This window comes from Zosterops lateralis (genome assembly GCF_965231275.1).
Source record: "Zosterops lateralis genome assembly, chromosome: 1".
Taxonomy (NCBI): Eukaryota; Metazoa; Chordata; class Aves; order Passeriformes; family Zosteropidae; genus Zosterops; species Zosterops lateralis.
In genome coordinates, this window is record NC_139762.1 from 115916301 (window position 1) to 115932242 (window position 15942).

A 15942-nucleotide genomic window follows, 5' to 3' on the forward strand; every position below is an offset into this window, starting at 1 on the left:
CTGTTGCCATTTGGAGACCACAGGGAACTTGTGCCATCCATGACCAAGTGTGGATCTCCAGGAAGTGAAGCTGATACAAACACGACATGACACGCATGACACAGGACTTCCTTGTGCTTGGCCTCTCCATTCTGGTGTCTTCCACATGCATTTTCCTATTCCTCCCTTCTCTCTAGTAAGCAGCAAACACAGATATGTTAGAAGATGTTTCCTAGAAAGGGAAGGAAACATCCATTCAGAAAGAAGCTGCATGCTCTCATTATCAATGCAAAATTGATGGTGCAGAGGGTAGGATTTTGCTGCTCCCAGGTTTGCCAGAGCCTTGCGTGGGGAAGGGAGCAGGACCACATCTTTTGGGGGCCACTCCATGGAGTGCTGGAAGGCTTCCCTTGGGCTGCTGGGCAAAGATTGGCAGCTTGGAAAGCCCACACCCTCAGAGAACTCCACTTCCTGCTCTGACTCTGCTGCTCTCTTCTGGAGCTGACACCTGGGGTGGGACAGGAAGGGTTGATGCAGTTTTGTATATAAGATACTACTCATGAAAAAATAAATTTGGCTGGAAAAAAAGCCCTGTGAGAGTAATACAAGGAATTTACTGGGGAATTATGTGGGAGGTATATTTAGTTCACCAGGTGGCACCAATAATTTTTCCCTATTTGCCACTTTTTAGTGGTAGCTTCTCACTGGGAGAGAGAGAGGGGAAATAGACAATATCCCAGGTGTTACATACAGAAGAAGGGCAGCTTCAGAGAGTTGACTCTTATTCCGTTGACAAGGTAGACTGGATGGATTGGCCCCACAGATTGTGCAAGAGATAAAGGCATTGGGTGAGCTTTTCTTCAGACACTTTCAGTCAAACACTATTTCACCTGAGGAGTCTGAGGGTGAAAAGCATAAATGTGTTGATATGAATACAGGTCAGGGTGTGCCCATAAACAATCCTGGTGTGCTGATTCACTACATAGACATTGAAAAGTCAAACAGCAGGACTGTTCACTCTGTACGAGTCCAATGCTTCTTCAGAATAGCCAAATCTTTATCTTTGGGTACCTTTTTCCTTTGATAAATCCAGTATGGCTTGAATATCCAGTGCTAGTTTATGCCCTCTATCCTAGAGCATGCTATATGTTACTGAAGGCTCCAGAGCTTTCAGTTTAAGCCAGACCCACTGTGCCTGCTCACAACACAGACGTGCAGGGTGCTGGAGACGGTGTGGGAGTACATCCACACTCACCAACTGCCTTCAAATTACCAAAGAAAGGAGATTGCAAGGAAGTTGAACAAACTTGATCAAGGAGCTAGCTGTCTATCCTCTTCTAAACACGAAAGTTAAAAGTTCTCAACTAACAAACTGTTCTGGGCTTTTGATTCACATTCAACTTTTGATTAATTTCCTTGTGTGCTTCAGTCACTTCCAAACCCTCCGTTCTCTGGTCCTAAAGTCAAACAGTGCCACAGTGCAGAGGAATTGCAAAATTTATCCTTTCAGTAACTACCTAAATCTCATCTCTAATCCTCTAAACTCCTTGATTCAGGGTAGTTTAAATTGTTGTAAATATCTTTGAGGTGGATTATGCTGCTTAATTGCCACTAAGGGAATAATAATGTTATGTGTATGTGCATACATATTATAATGTACATAGACACAGGCAGAAAATCCTTCTAGCAAAGAACATATTAAGTAATAGTTTAAACTACTCAGGATTTGGGAAAGCCTGTTAAAGGGATTAGAAACTAAATCCAAAACTGGACAAGAGGTAAAGGCAAAAATTTTCACAGATGACAATGGTAGCTGCACACTATTTTCTCTCTCTCGGTAAGTATATTTTCTTTAAACGTGGTCTGCACCACTGGATGAGAATACATGATCTTTTCTAGTAAGTTAACCTCAGCTATGTAAAAGCTATGTGTTTGAGGGAATGCAGACATTTCTCTCACAAGAAGATGGAGGTAGAATGTCCATCAGTAGCATTTCTTTCTTTGGGAAGAAATAGTTTCTATCAACCTGAAAATAGCTGTATAAATAAATAGCAAAAATAGCTTTTTACAGGTGCATAAGCTGGCTGAGTTTCTTGTGACCAATGCACATGTGTAGATGCCTGGACAATTGAGGCCAAAGGCTTTGTTTTGGAAATGTGGAGTCAAATATAAACTTTATAAACTTTCTAAAGAAAGTATCTGTGACAGTAACCTTCTTGAGAGTGGGAGAAAAGAAATATATCAAGAAGATTTTAGTTTTTAAAGTATTCATAAGAAAATATGTTTTAATAGGTATTTGCAGAATCTTGGTTCTCATGAATGTATATGTCATTGTGAGTGCTTGCACTTTATTTTTACTCTTCTTCTGCTCTGTCTCGCAGACAAAATATTGCAAATAAATTTTTCTGCAAGCAGCTCTGCTTGTCTGTGCTGACCCCTGACAAAAACGGGGATCTACCAGTTCCAGAAAACCAGTCCAAAATAGTGTAAAGAACTGATTTTCAAAGAATTTACTGAAAAGGTTAATGACTGAATAAAACAGCTGAAGCAAAACACCTAGTGAATGAAAAAATTCATACAGGCTTAATAGAAAGAAAGTAATCCCAATACTGAATGTTCCAAAATGACAAGAAAATGCAATAGCAGTGAGCCTGTGAGGGCTAATTTTTGCCCAAAATTCATTTACTACATAGAAGCAAGAGGACCATTGCACCTGTAAGTTTGAATATGAGCATGGATTGAGTTTCAGAGGAAACATGCCTTGGGCCATTGCCTGTCTTTTATCAACTTAAGTAAAGCTACTTTATTACAAACACAGTAATTGGGCGTACTTAAATGACTGTCTTCTTTCTAGGCACACTAGATCTGCTTTTTAGCCTAGAGTTTGTATTTTGTGATTAAACCAGCTTGATCTTGTTCTGTGGTCAAAAGAAGAACCTCCTCTCTGGAAGAAAAAATACTCAGTCATCTTACTATCCTTTGCCTATTCTTTGGCTCATCTGCCCAAGGTGCCTTTTTTGATTAAATGCTTGTCAAAAGTCTTAATTTATAAAACAGCATGTGGAAATTTCTAGGGAACATTAATGTTAGTGAAATCTCTTTAGCATTTTTGTTTTACATGTCTTATCTATTCTTTAGGCTCAAGGTCCTCTTTCTTTCTAGTGCTTGTACAGTACCTTGGAAAAGGTTTTGATCCATGATCTGTTCTCCTTGGACCTGGCCAGATTTGGATTCATACCTGTGTGGTGTGAAGCTAGCACAGGCACATTTGGAGCCAGGTCTGGTCATGAATGTGCTAAGATCAAGGTCAGATGTGCTGTGTGACCTGTGAATGCAGCAGGGTGCTCAGTGGTCCTGCTGCTCCTCATGTACAGGCACAGGGGTGAAAAATTTGAATGCTGATGCCTAGAGAGGCCACCAGGTACAGAGGCTAGACAGTGTTAAAGGAATAAAGTAGGTATTTATTAGAAAGGCCTTCCAAGGATACACCTTGGGCAGTACAAGAGCCTAGCAGGCACTCCGCCCAAGATGGGTGACGGGTCACGAGTTTTCACACTTTTATAAGTTTTCATCCATTTACATGTTGGGGTTAATTGTCTGATTACAGCTTCAGGTTATGAAGGCCCCTCCTCCCAGATTGCTCTCCTCAGTTTGCTGTTGTTTACACATTTTGGACCTGAAGCTGCAATGGTGTCCTTGCTCTTCAGGCTGGAAAAGGATTTTTTTGTTTAACTAAACTGTGGAGAGAACTTACTAACACTTTATATGAAGTTCAGAGTTACACACTAAGGCAGTACAGAATCTGGAAAATATGAAAGCTAAAACTTAAGGCATCAATGCAGTAAACAAGGTTAGTTTTTAAACAGCTGGAGATAGAAGCAAATATCTCTCTGTAGAGCCAGAAATCCATCTTACACAGTACAATCTGTTTGGACTACTAAATATATTTTGGGTTATGTTCCTTTCTATATAGTTACAGTTTTTAATGTCCTATGCATTAATTCATCAAAGTATGCTTAGACACAGCTGGGAAGTAGCTTAATAAATAGGGATCTGCATGTACTTGAGACTGAGTCCAATAAAGGTCATGGTGAGTGGTAGGGAAAGGGGAGGCAGTTGGCCATTCCCAAGAAGGAGTTCAGGCCAGGCTCTGGGGCTCAGTGTCATCCCTGTAAACTATCCCTGTAGAAGAGCTGTACACTTTCCTGTAGGGAAAGGCAGGAGGCAAGGGTTACAGTACAGAAACTGGATCTGTTTCTCTATCATTTATTTGCACTTACTGATAAAATGCAAATAATTTGAATACTTTGTACTTTTTATGGGAAGGGGATTTCTTCAATAATTTCTGCCAGCCTTGGCTGTGCATGAGGCATTTGAAGGAAGAGACATTTAGTTTAGTTCTTTCATCATTACGATCTGTTCTATTGATCCCTTCCCACTGCCGTGTTTGCTAATTTCCTGGCATACATAAAGGGTGTTCTGTTTTTCTCTAACAAAATTGAACAGCTCTGCCCATTCCAGAAACAGGAAACTGAGGCACAGGACTGGGGACTGACCAGTCATCAGAACTGGAAGATAGCACTATGTGCTATCTTCTGGCCCACTGTTGATTTTGGCACACGTTGAAACTGTTCCCTAGGTTTAGTCACCTACAATGGTGAGCAGCTTTTCAGTTGCTGGTAAGCAGGCTGGGTCCTCAGCAGAGCTGCTGGCAGCAGTCCATGGTTCTTCCATTTTCTTTTTTTCCAGGTCATTTTTCCTTGTTAGGCCTTTTCATCTCCTTTTCACGGAGAGCATGATTTCAGAAGTGGTCTGATTCCCCTACCCAGGTAGTCAAATGACAGCTGTGATCATGCTTATTTGCAAGGAAAAGGGATAGAAAGGAAGAAGAAAGGCCAAGAACATTATCCAAGATTTCAGTATTTGAGATGATAGGTATGAAAAGGAACAAATTGATCAGCTAGATTCTTTCTGGACAGTGGGAAAATGAGATGAAAAGGGAGAGAAATGAAACCAATAACAACCAGTCTAGTACCAGTCATGGACATACTGCAGTGGCTTTCAGGCACTTCAGTTGGACTCATATAAGATCTAGAAGAAATCACAACAGATTGTAACCTTTCCTCTTTGGTAAATAAAACATAAGTAAAGAATCTCCTCAAAGAGCATAATTGGATTTAAGTCATACATAGATCAGAATACTGCCCCCAAAGAAATTGGTGAATTCTTTTGTTAACGGGTCATTTATTAAAAAAAAAAAAAAAGGGAATTTGTGATAAGCTTGAAAGAAACAATAGCTGATGTGAGGGTTCTTGAATAGCTCATCCTGGTGTTGGGAGAGGTGTGGCTATATAGAAAGCAAGTGCACACCAATTTACAATCACAGCATAGATGGAGTGCTTATTCAGCTTGTGTTTTTGAAGGTGGAAAGGGGGAAAATTGTGAAAGAAAACAAGTAAAAAGGGAATAAACACTCTCCAGAGTAAGATACCAGAAAAAAAGTATTAACAACAAATAACCTGAACATGAGTTGGGGCAGGATAGTCTGTGTCCACACAGGCAGAGCAGAAAAGCTGGCCCATGAAGAGTCAGAGCAGGGACTGGACTGCTGAAAGATTATCAAGATATTTTCAAAGGATTGGGATGACATATTTCACCTTGGAGCAGAGACAGTGATTTGGCCAGGATGGCACCTGTGTAACCACTGCACTGAGGGTGAAGGGGGAGCAACAGGCACTACACTGCCCGGAGAGAGGCGGTGTCAGAGCTGCAGGGGCCGCACCCTCTGCAGGTGCTGCCCTGGGGGCCACCCTCCACAGGGACAAACGCTGCGTTTGCCTAAGCCTGGCGACCTCTTCTGGGTACAACAAACTGCTCATTACCAAGTGCCTGTAACGAAAGACACGTTAACCTGCCTTGGCAGAAGCAAAAATAGCCTCAGCTCTTGGTGCCAGAGATAAATATTGGCGAATGCTATTGGATAAAGAAAGCAACCACCTCACTACGTCTTGGACACCAGCAGGTAGCTGCAGATGGTGGAATATGCTGTTTTGGATCAAACCTGCAGTGGAAGAATACTTCTGCTGCCAACAAGATGCGCTAACAGGACTCTCAGGGATCAGAGGTGTGGATGATGGCATTCTGCGGTAGAGCTGCAGAGACACTGAAATGGAAACTACCATAGATCACACTCTTGTTTGTTTGCTGTGATGAACCAAGAAAATAAAGTCATAGTAAAATACTAATAATTGTCCTATCCACAGTAATGATAATATTGAAGCAGACTGCAGCATCAGACCCTGGACACTTAAAGCACGTCATCATTCAGAGCAAAAGCAAGAGCTGTGAATTACTGGCTAAACCTGCCAGTCAAGACTCATGAGCACTTGTGGGGCTTGGGGAAATAGGAAGTGGTGCTATGGGTGGTGAGAATAGGCTGTATTCCCATGAGCCTGGAGCAAAACTGGGAGGTCTTTCTAAGCAGCCCTCTTTAATTGACCAGTTTTGAGATGGGTCAGATGAAGGACACACTGAACTACTAGGTGCCACCAAAACTAAACAGTAGCTGATCTTGGCAGCTGTGTAGTTTCAAATCCAAAATACACGTCTACTTTCAGGAAGGTGTTTTTATTTTTCCTTGGAGTGAAGCATTCATACCAGGCTTTTAGTCACATTGGGTCTTCCCCCATCATGGATAGACAGCTGGGAAAGCTATTAAAATTCCCAGCTGTGGCTTTAAGAAGGTTCAAGGAGCAAACAAAACACATAGCAAGCCAGCCTTGAACTCTGAAAGAACTCTGTCTCAAGTATCAGCCCCTATAACACTCAATGTCAAGATGCATCTCTATGGTATTGCCTATGGCTAGCAGAACTGGATAAAGGATTGGAGGAGAAAGAAAAGATGTGCAGGAAGGATATAGCCTACCAGAACAAAAACCTTCCCCACTGGTGTTCAGAGATGCAGTTACAGGCAAAACTTTTTCCTTGAGACATGTGAGACACCGGAAGGAAAGCTGCACTGATCAGGCAGCAAAATTCCTAGTTTGGGAATGATGGTAGTAGATGGGCTTCTCTATTGCTGATGCCAAAAATTTATCAAGTTTTACAAATAGACAGGTTGCATTCAATTCTATGTACATTCTACTGAAATCTGATTAGACAGATGCTGAAAGCATAAAGGTTTTTGAGTGATCAACTGCAGCATCAAGGTATAAGTCCCTCTCCCACCTTGCCTTCTCCCAGCAAGAAAAATATATTTCTAGATGGAGGTGTTAGGCACAATTCTCATGTATGGACTTCAGAGGAATATATTGGTAAGTTAAATCTAAAAGCAAGCCTAGGGAGTGATGTTTAATTTTGCACTGGAATTTGGGAGATCACTCTGAAGGGCACTAGGGGCCAAAGGAAAGTCTTTTTACCCCTCTAAGCCTTCATTTCCCCATCTGGAGAAGAACTGCTGCAATATTTGCCGATGTAAAATGTGCTACTTGCAACTGGGTATTATGGTCGTCTGAAACGAATGTGACAAATGGAATGCTGTGTGATAAACAGCTTCCTCATCCCCGAGCTGGGAGCACAAGGGTGGGATTGTGTGGGAACTGTGAGAACGCGGCACATGACCAGAATCGTGTATGGGTGGCAGCAGGAGAGGCAGGGGAAGGAGAAAGCCTGAATGTTGTCCTGTCTCAGAGTTCTCTCTCCTGCTTGAACACTGAATAATAAGGTCAGCTGTGATTTTAAACAACTCAAAGAGCAATTCCTAACCTTTTTCCATCTGGACTTCCATTTCCTGGATATCTCACATAATACTACATGCATTTTGGATCAAAAGTCTCATCAGGATGACTCTGTTTTCATTTCTATGAGACAATAATAGGGATGACACTCAGGTAACCGACTAAATGATCTGTGTTTTTTGTTCATCACAGGAAGTGTGCCAGCTGCTTATGTGATGGGTGAGCTCTCTGCATGAGGCCAGGCATGCAGTGAGATGCTGTGCCAGTTGTCTGGGTGGCTCTCCTTTTCCCAAGGGAATGAGTCACTGATGCAGTTGTTGCTGCTCCACCCCTGGTATTGGTTTCTAATATCTTACCCTGGCAGGAGGTCACGAATCCAGGAGGACCCAGATTTGGGTCCAGGGTCCTCTCCTGTTTCCTTCCTTTCGTGGCAGTAATGGATTTCCTGTGCTTCCCTTCCTTTCCTCTACTGCTTCTTTATAGATGTGACCATTATGTAGCTCAGAGAAAACTGATTACCAGGCAACGCTTGTCATTGCCACCACTCTGCCACCCATTTGTCTGTTTGCAGAACCAGACTCATTGTGCAGAGGTTTTTAATTGCTGTGTTTGTTTTAGCAATGTTGTGCGAGGCCATGGCGTTTCAAAGCCATGGCAGGCTGGGGAGCCTGTTGCCTACATTTCCCCATCTGCAGCAAATCAGTGAGAGAGACTTCTGGGTGTTTCTTGCAGCCTCTGAATGGGGTGAGTCACCATTCCCTTGAAGGCTCCATCACAACCATTGTCTTTTCCTCCCCCTCAACATGGCGTGTGGCCAGAGACACCTGCAGAGCCAGGGGAGTGGAGTTACAGATGGGTACACCTCCCTGATATGAAGCAAGCATTTTGGTGAAGGCATCCTTGCCAGTGCCACCCACAGTGAGCAGCCAGCAGGGGAAGGGAGTGATGGAGGGCCTCATTAGACAGGCTGGTACTTGTGGCTGGCAAGTGCTGGCTGAGAGCATCAGTGTGCTCTTCTCGGGCCGTAGGCGTGCTCTGCCCATCACTCCACAGGAGCACCCTGAGACAGGAGCTGCTGTTCAGATGGATGATGCCTTTGAAAAATGAATAGGATCAAAAGTATTTTGGGGGTTGCTATTTCATTAGCAGTGCTTTTAAAGCTTTCTGAGATGTGTGAACATTTCCTGCCTCAAGCCAGGCTCTTAATTCACAGCACACTAGGCTTGACCCCAGCTCCCATTAGCCTCTTCCCTGCTACCCCTGACCTTCCCTGCTACTGCTGTCCTTCCCCAAACTTGCTTGCACTCTTTCCAGCCCCTCTTGTTGGATGTCAAGTCTCTGTCCTGCATCAACCCTCCAAATCAGCTGTTGATGCCACACAGTGATGATACAACCCTCTCTGCACATGTGATAGTTGGTGCCCCATATCTGTTGGGGAATGCAAACAGCTCCATTGCATGGAAGGGTAGGAGGTGGTTATGGCTCCTCAGTCTCTCAGTCAGGAGATCCTTCAATGCTTTCATCCTCTTTCTCCACCAATACAGGTTGAACCAGTCCCTATTCCTACTGCTTATCCCCATTTCACAAACCTGCGTTAAGAGATTTCCTTTCCTGTGTGTGAGGCCACAGTTTCTCACATATAAGGCCCACACAAATTATTTTAGTTGTTGCTTCTTCATTTTCTGTTTTGCCTTATGTTGCTCAGATAATTTGATATTCAGGAAGGGAATAATAAATTTATAAGAGTGATAGCAAATTTTTCAGGAATCTCTGTATAAGCGTCACACATCCCCGAAAGGCTGTCATTACATATGTTGCTAATTCAATTTTTTAAAAAAACCCAAACAAATTTATGTGGGAGAGTAGTTTTAGTTTAAAGAAATTGTATTTCTATTTACAGCTAAGGAAACTGATGTCTTTAAAAATCTATCAGTGTTATTTGCAACAGCTGGTTTGGTTCATGAAGCTGCTAAGAATAGAGAGAGGAGTCTCTGGGACAGTGATTTTATACTTCAGAATACTAGTAAGCAGTTTGTCCTTGCTTAACTTCTTCTATGCCATGCCCCAGTTCACATTTGGAGCTATATTTTATCTCCACGTTCCTATTATTTCTTACAGGTTAGCACAACATATGACCTATGACATTGCAGCCGTAAAGAAAGTAGGCACATGTGATTTTTCCTTCAGTTTTCATATCTCAGTGCTCTGGCCATTTAATTTAGTTTCCCAGGTGCTGACAGCTGGTAATGCTCTTAACTGCTCTCTCCTGTTGGTAAGTTATGGATATTTCCTAACTGGAGTTTAATTGTGTAACTTTACTTCACTCGAAATGCCAAAGGTCCTAGGAATCCATTCCTCCTTCAGGCTGATTATGGCACTGGAGATAATACTGTTTGCGGATGGTGACCCTAAATCCCTGATGAGTGTCTTCTAAGGCAAACTGACATTTATGGTGGTCCTCATCATGACATGATTGTCCAGAGCTGGCCCAGAGGACAAAATCTCCCAATTTTTAGATTACACCTTCCATATATATAAAAACAAGCATAAAAAAAATGTAGTTTGAGTTTCTCGCTCAGGCTCAAAGAGACAATAGCAATAAGAGATTTAAAGGAAGAGCTGTTCTGTAGGTCCCGAAGGTAAGAGCAGGGTATTGCACAACAAGCTCTGTGAAGCAGGATTCAGTCCTACAAGTACTATCTCGTACCTGCCACATTTAGTCTGTGTTTTTCCCCTCTTCCCTGGAATGACTTCTCCCTGCTCTGGGTGTTGGGCACACTGTGCAGTGCCAGGCTGTCTCATCAACAGGGCACTGGTGTGGTCCTCCCTTGGTGGCCTTGATGCAGTAGTCAGGATGCTAGGGGTGACCTCAGAGCCTGTCCAGTGAACCTATTGTCCTCCATCCTTCAGCTGGTATCAATAATGGTTGCCCTGGCTGCCTTGCTTCCCAAGTGGGCAGAGTGAGACCAGTGACTGCATCCCCTCGGGCTCCTGTTCTTGGAAGAAACCTGGCCAAGGGACTCCAGAGTGCTGAGACTTCACTGTGAGAAAGTACACATGATCTGTAGGACCACCATAGAGCATGCATCAGTGTTACTCAACATCAGCCTTTCTGACCCTCACTGGGAATTAGAGACCAAAATCCCATTGGGACTGCCATGGAGCTTTGCTGGAAGGGTGAACTAGGCCTTCACTATATCCTTGGTGGTAAACTGTGGTTAGACTGTGAGAGCAATAAACTGAGGGTAATGAGCAATAAAATAATGGTGAAATGTTCTGGTGCTGTTGAAACAGAGAGGCTAAGGTGAGGAGGGCAGGACTGATTGATGTTCCCTCTCCTAAAGGTGAACTCACTTTGCCCAGTACCATGACTATTCAATGCTTCTGCAGCTATGCAAGTTGGACTCAGATGGAGATGGAGAGAACTTGATAAAAAAATGAATACATCATTGTTTTTGTTCTGTCTGTACACTGTATACTCGTAGTTCTGAATATTCATATATACATATATTCACATATATTCATAGTGTACCTGAGAATATCTATCCTGTGCATGGGGTTGTCACCTTTGATGGTTTATACTCCTTCTCCCTAGCAGAGAATAGAGGAAAGGTTGTTGTGGGAACCACTTTGAATTGGGTCCACTAGTTTCACTGTGAAAGAAAAGAAGTTTGGCAAAACTTGACCCTCATTTTATAAATCCTGAGCAAGTTGGCTGGGATTTCACTTTGTATTGTTTTTGCTTTTCTCTACAGCTGCCAACTGCCTGCTGCCTGTTCAGCAGCCGATGGGGAAGGATTGGCCCAGTGGGAGAAGGTGTTATAATTCTCCTGGAGCAGCTGCCCCAGCTTTGCTGCTTGCTAGTGAAGCCCAGAGGCAAAAGTACCAGTCTTTCCCCTCTCAGGTACATGAACACTCCTGGGGGCCTTGCATGAGGCATGGGAAGGGTGGTGAGGCAAAGGCTGTATTGCATTGGAGGGCTTGGAAACGTGCTGCAACCGACAAAAGACCCCATGCATAGAGAGACCTGCATGTTCTCTGTGCTCTTTTCCAGACACTCTATGGGATTTCAGGATGCTGAATTGTCAGTTAGTCTAACACAGATCCAGTGAAGGGAAGCTTGGAAGGAGCAGAGTTTTTTTTTTTTTTTTTTTTTTTTTTTTTTTTTTTTTTTTTTTTTTTTTTTTTTTCCAGTTAGTGTAGACAGCTGGCTGCTAATCACCATTAGTGCTTCTGTAGGAAGAAAACAATTGGAAGAGGTCCTTGTCCTTCCCGATGCATTTCCTCTCTGCTCCTTTCCCTACTGCAGTTTCCTATCCCCTGCCAGTTACATTACAGTTACATTAAGGCAGCTATTTCTGGTGTCATCTAAAACAGACCAGAAGGGTTTTTCTGGTTTTGCTAATACCAGCTATTTCACTGATTTAGTTTAAAGGGTATCAGCACACTTAGGAGTGATAAATGGGAAGGAGGAGGGAGAGTTACAAATAGCTGTGGGTGAGAAAAGGCAGAATCCTTCTTTGGCAGCTTTGCCATTAGATAATTGTGGTGTGGAAAGCACCTTCAGATGTCCACTGAGAAATGCATTGGTATTTGGGGCCCAATTCCAAAAAACATGCTGGAGCATGCTTCACTGCTGCTCTGTTTCTTCATTCTTAGTAAATTGTCAAGGAAGCACGTGTCCAAGGCACCCACTGACTAGTCATTGGGGCTCAGAGAGAGGAGAAAAGTAAATATTGCTAGCTCTGTTCTGATGAAATGGGCAGCAAATTGAAAAAGCAATTTGAACAGAAATAAAATATACAGCCTGTGTACCCCTTCAGCAGGTGTTGGAGTGGTGCAGTGTTTTGCTGAGTTGCCTGTGGTTTTACTATAGCATTCATCTCTAGTGTTTGAGGCTTACAGATATATTTAGGTTCCTTGCTTCTGCATAGGTGACAAACTTGTGGTCTTGCAAGAGCTCCATGGGGCTGTATCTGATTTATTCCAGTGAGTAGTTTGGTTTTCTTGACTGAGATTTCTCTTGATTTCTGCCAGTGAAGTGGAATTGAACTATAGTTCTGGGTACACTGGAAATGTATACTGGAAATTGCTGCAGGGACTACACAGTGCTAACACGCTGATCACCCTGATTGCCTAAGGATTACCTGATTAAACCTATGATTTAAATGCTGCATGTCTCAATAGGCAAGGTCACAGTTATGCAGCCTGAAGTGCCACCTAGAGTCTTACTTCATATATCTTTGATAACATTGTTCCCAGGACCGTTTTTGAAGGTCAGGAGCTAGATAGTAGGGGCAAGATTAGCAAGCTATCTTCAGAGGTCTAAGAAATTACAGTTGTGAAAATTAAGCAGTTGAGATGAGCAGACCACTGTTGCTGGAAATCCCCAATTATTGTTCCCTCTCCTTTGCCTGATCTCTCCCTCACACGCAGAGACGTGGGAAGGCAATGGGGTCAAATGGGAATCCCATGGGATGCAAGAGCTGTGGGGTCTGCTTCAGACAGTGGGTGTAGCCAGAACTGTGTTAGCCAGAAGTGTCTGCAAACAGGCCCTCAGGACCATTTGGTGTTTCCAGGCTCCCTCGGTGCACCCATCAGCCTCCTCTCTGCCTCAGAGGAAAGTGAGCCAGCTGAAGGGACATTTCAACCCTCCTTCTGGGGTTGTGTGCTGCTCAAGCTGTTCCATACTGGACACCTGCTCCCTGCCAGGTCCTGCTGGATGCGAACAGATCTGCTCCCTCCCTTCAACCTGTAATGCTATGCTCAGTCCTTGTCCCTGCACACAGCAAGCTGAGATGGGATTTCTTATCCTGACTCCTTTCCCTGCCAGTGTGCGTCATTTTCCCCCTGAATGCTCCTGGAGGGCAGGCTTTTCCTTTCTCCTGTGTCTCCTGAGCTCACACATTAAATTGGAAAGACCTTTCTGATCCCTCACACATTCTGCCACTGGAAGTAAGCCCCTGTGGTTCTTGGAAGGTAAACTGCCTCCTTTTTCAGGGTTTTCTGAGATAACTCTGTGTGGGAATGCCTGAAGTCACAGGAGGAATGAGGATGTTCAGAGCTGTGTGAAAAAAACCCAAGCCTATACCCACAGATCCTCATGTTTCCTATATATTATATCCTGTAGCATTCTGAAATAGATTTTGTTTGTAGCTATATTAAGTATAAAAGCTTTTCCTTCACCTAACAGAATCAATCGGCCCATAGTGGGTCTTTATTCCCATTCAAATTAAGGGCTATTCCATACCGAAAATGCACTAATGTAACTAAATTGATTTCTAACTTGATTTTAGTTAAATGGGTGTAGTTCCCTGTGGGGATACACTTAAATCAGTCGAAGAGATGGTAAATTATGCATCTTTGTATATTTCCCTGTGATTTATCTTAATTAGGTGTAAAGGGATCTCAGGGTAACGGAGGCTCCAACCACAGGTAAAAACCCCCACGCAGATTCTGGGGATGCTTAGCAACTCTCCTAAAGTGCTGGATGCTCTTAACTCCTGGTGTAGAGTGCCGGAGGTGTTTGCTGCTGCCTTTACAAGTGTTTTGCACTTCTGGAGATCAGCCCCACATTGTCACTCTCTGCGCCTGTGTGTGGTGTCTCCCCCATCACATTTCCTGGTGGATAATTGCCTCCCCCCCAGCTAGGCACAGCCTTGCCTCTGAAGCACCCTCGTTGCTCTGAGAGCTGAGGCTAAGTGCAGCCCTTTAGCACACCCAAGATCCCGGAGGATTTGGAGGGAGGCTTTTTTCTTATTGAGCTGTGCCACCCTCACAGGGGAGCTTTTCCCCACGAGAAAGGGAAAAAAAAACCAACCCAAATCCTTAGCAAAGGAAGATGGAAATTATTTATAACCTGAGGCACAGCCAGCACTGGGAAATGCCTCCCTGATCATCTTGGGCATAGTCACATTTGTGAGCAGCTTGGGCTCGTTTTTTTGCTTTGCAGTATTTCCTTGCTCCCACACATGAACCCATTGTCTCTTCCCATTTGCAGTGTCAGGAAAGTGGGGCATGCCTTCAAAACAGGGATGCTCAGTGGCAGTGGTCCCCACCCCAGGAAAGTATTGCATGCTATCTTATATGGGAAGGAGTCGTTAATACTCAGCACTCCTGCAAGCTGTGGTGCTTAAAAAATAATAAATTTGACTCTATATTATTTTAATTGTTTTTAAAATGGATGGATTGTAAAGCTGCACAGTCCAAACTGCCTGTAACCCCTTGTAAAGAAGCATAAAGGGAGGATGACATGTCCCATCAATCAGGAATATGGATTTTGAAATTTCTGTGTCTAACTTATTGAAGATTATATGCCAATACCTAAGTTTGGGAGACTTCTGACCTTTCACCATTGATGAAGGCTGTGGACAGGTCCAACATACAGTGGGATAATGGAAATATAAGCAATGGCTTCCAGGGTAGAGGCCAGAAGTGTGGATGCTGTGGTCATTCTTCCAGGAATGATGTACGGGCTTGATTGACCAGAAATGTCTCTGAGAAAGTGAGAGACCCAAAGAGGTCAATTCCCTCTCTTCAATGGCTCTGGCTATTTTCTTTAAATTAAAAAGAAAAATGGGACACTCTAGTCCTTTGTGTAATTTTATAGCCTAAGGAATATTTCCTAGGCTTACTCTGCTGTGTGTGCTATAAAGCAGGATGGGGTATTTAGCCCCTGAATCTTCATTTGGTTTTTTTTTTTCCCCCTGTTCACATTCATTTACTATACAAAATCAACTTCTATATGTTCTATGGTTTTTGTTTAATTGAGCATTTTATATTCATAAAGCATGGAAGTCTAATATCAATGTTTGCTAGCATCATAGGCACATGCAATATTATACTATATATTTCCTCCCTTCCCTCACCCTTCTTTCCTTCTCTCCCTCCTTCCCTCCATCTCTCCCAGACAGTTACAACATTTTTGTATGTATTCTTCCATGCTACCTTTAAAACTTTGAACACAAGGAGGTTCCCAGTCAGCTCCATGTAATATCACAGTAACTGTGTCCATTTAAAGATGCTGCAGGACAAAATGTTCAGGGACAGCACCATAAGGGTCTGCTTGGCTCTGGGTGAATACAGCTCCATTGTGTTTGCTCATGTGATGACTGCAGTTCTCTCCTCTCCTCTCCTCTCCTCTCCTCTCCTCTCCTCTCCTCTCCTCTCCTCTCCTCTCCTCTCCTCTCCTCTCCTCTCCTCTCCTCTCCTCTCCTCTCCTCTCCTC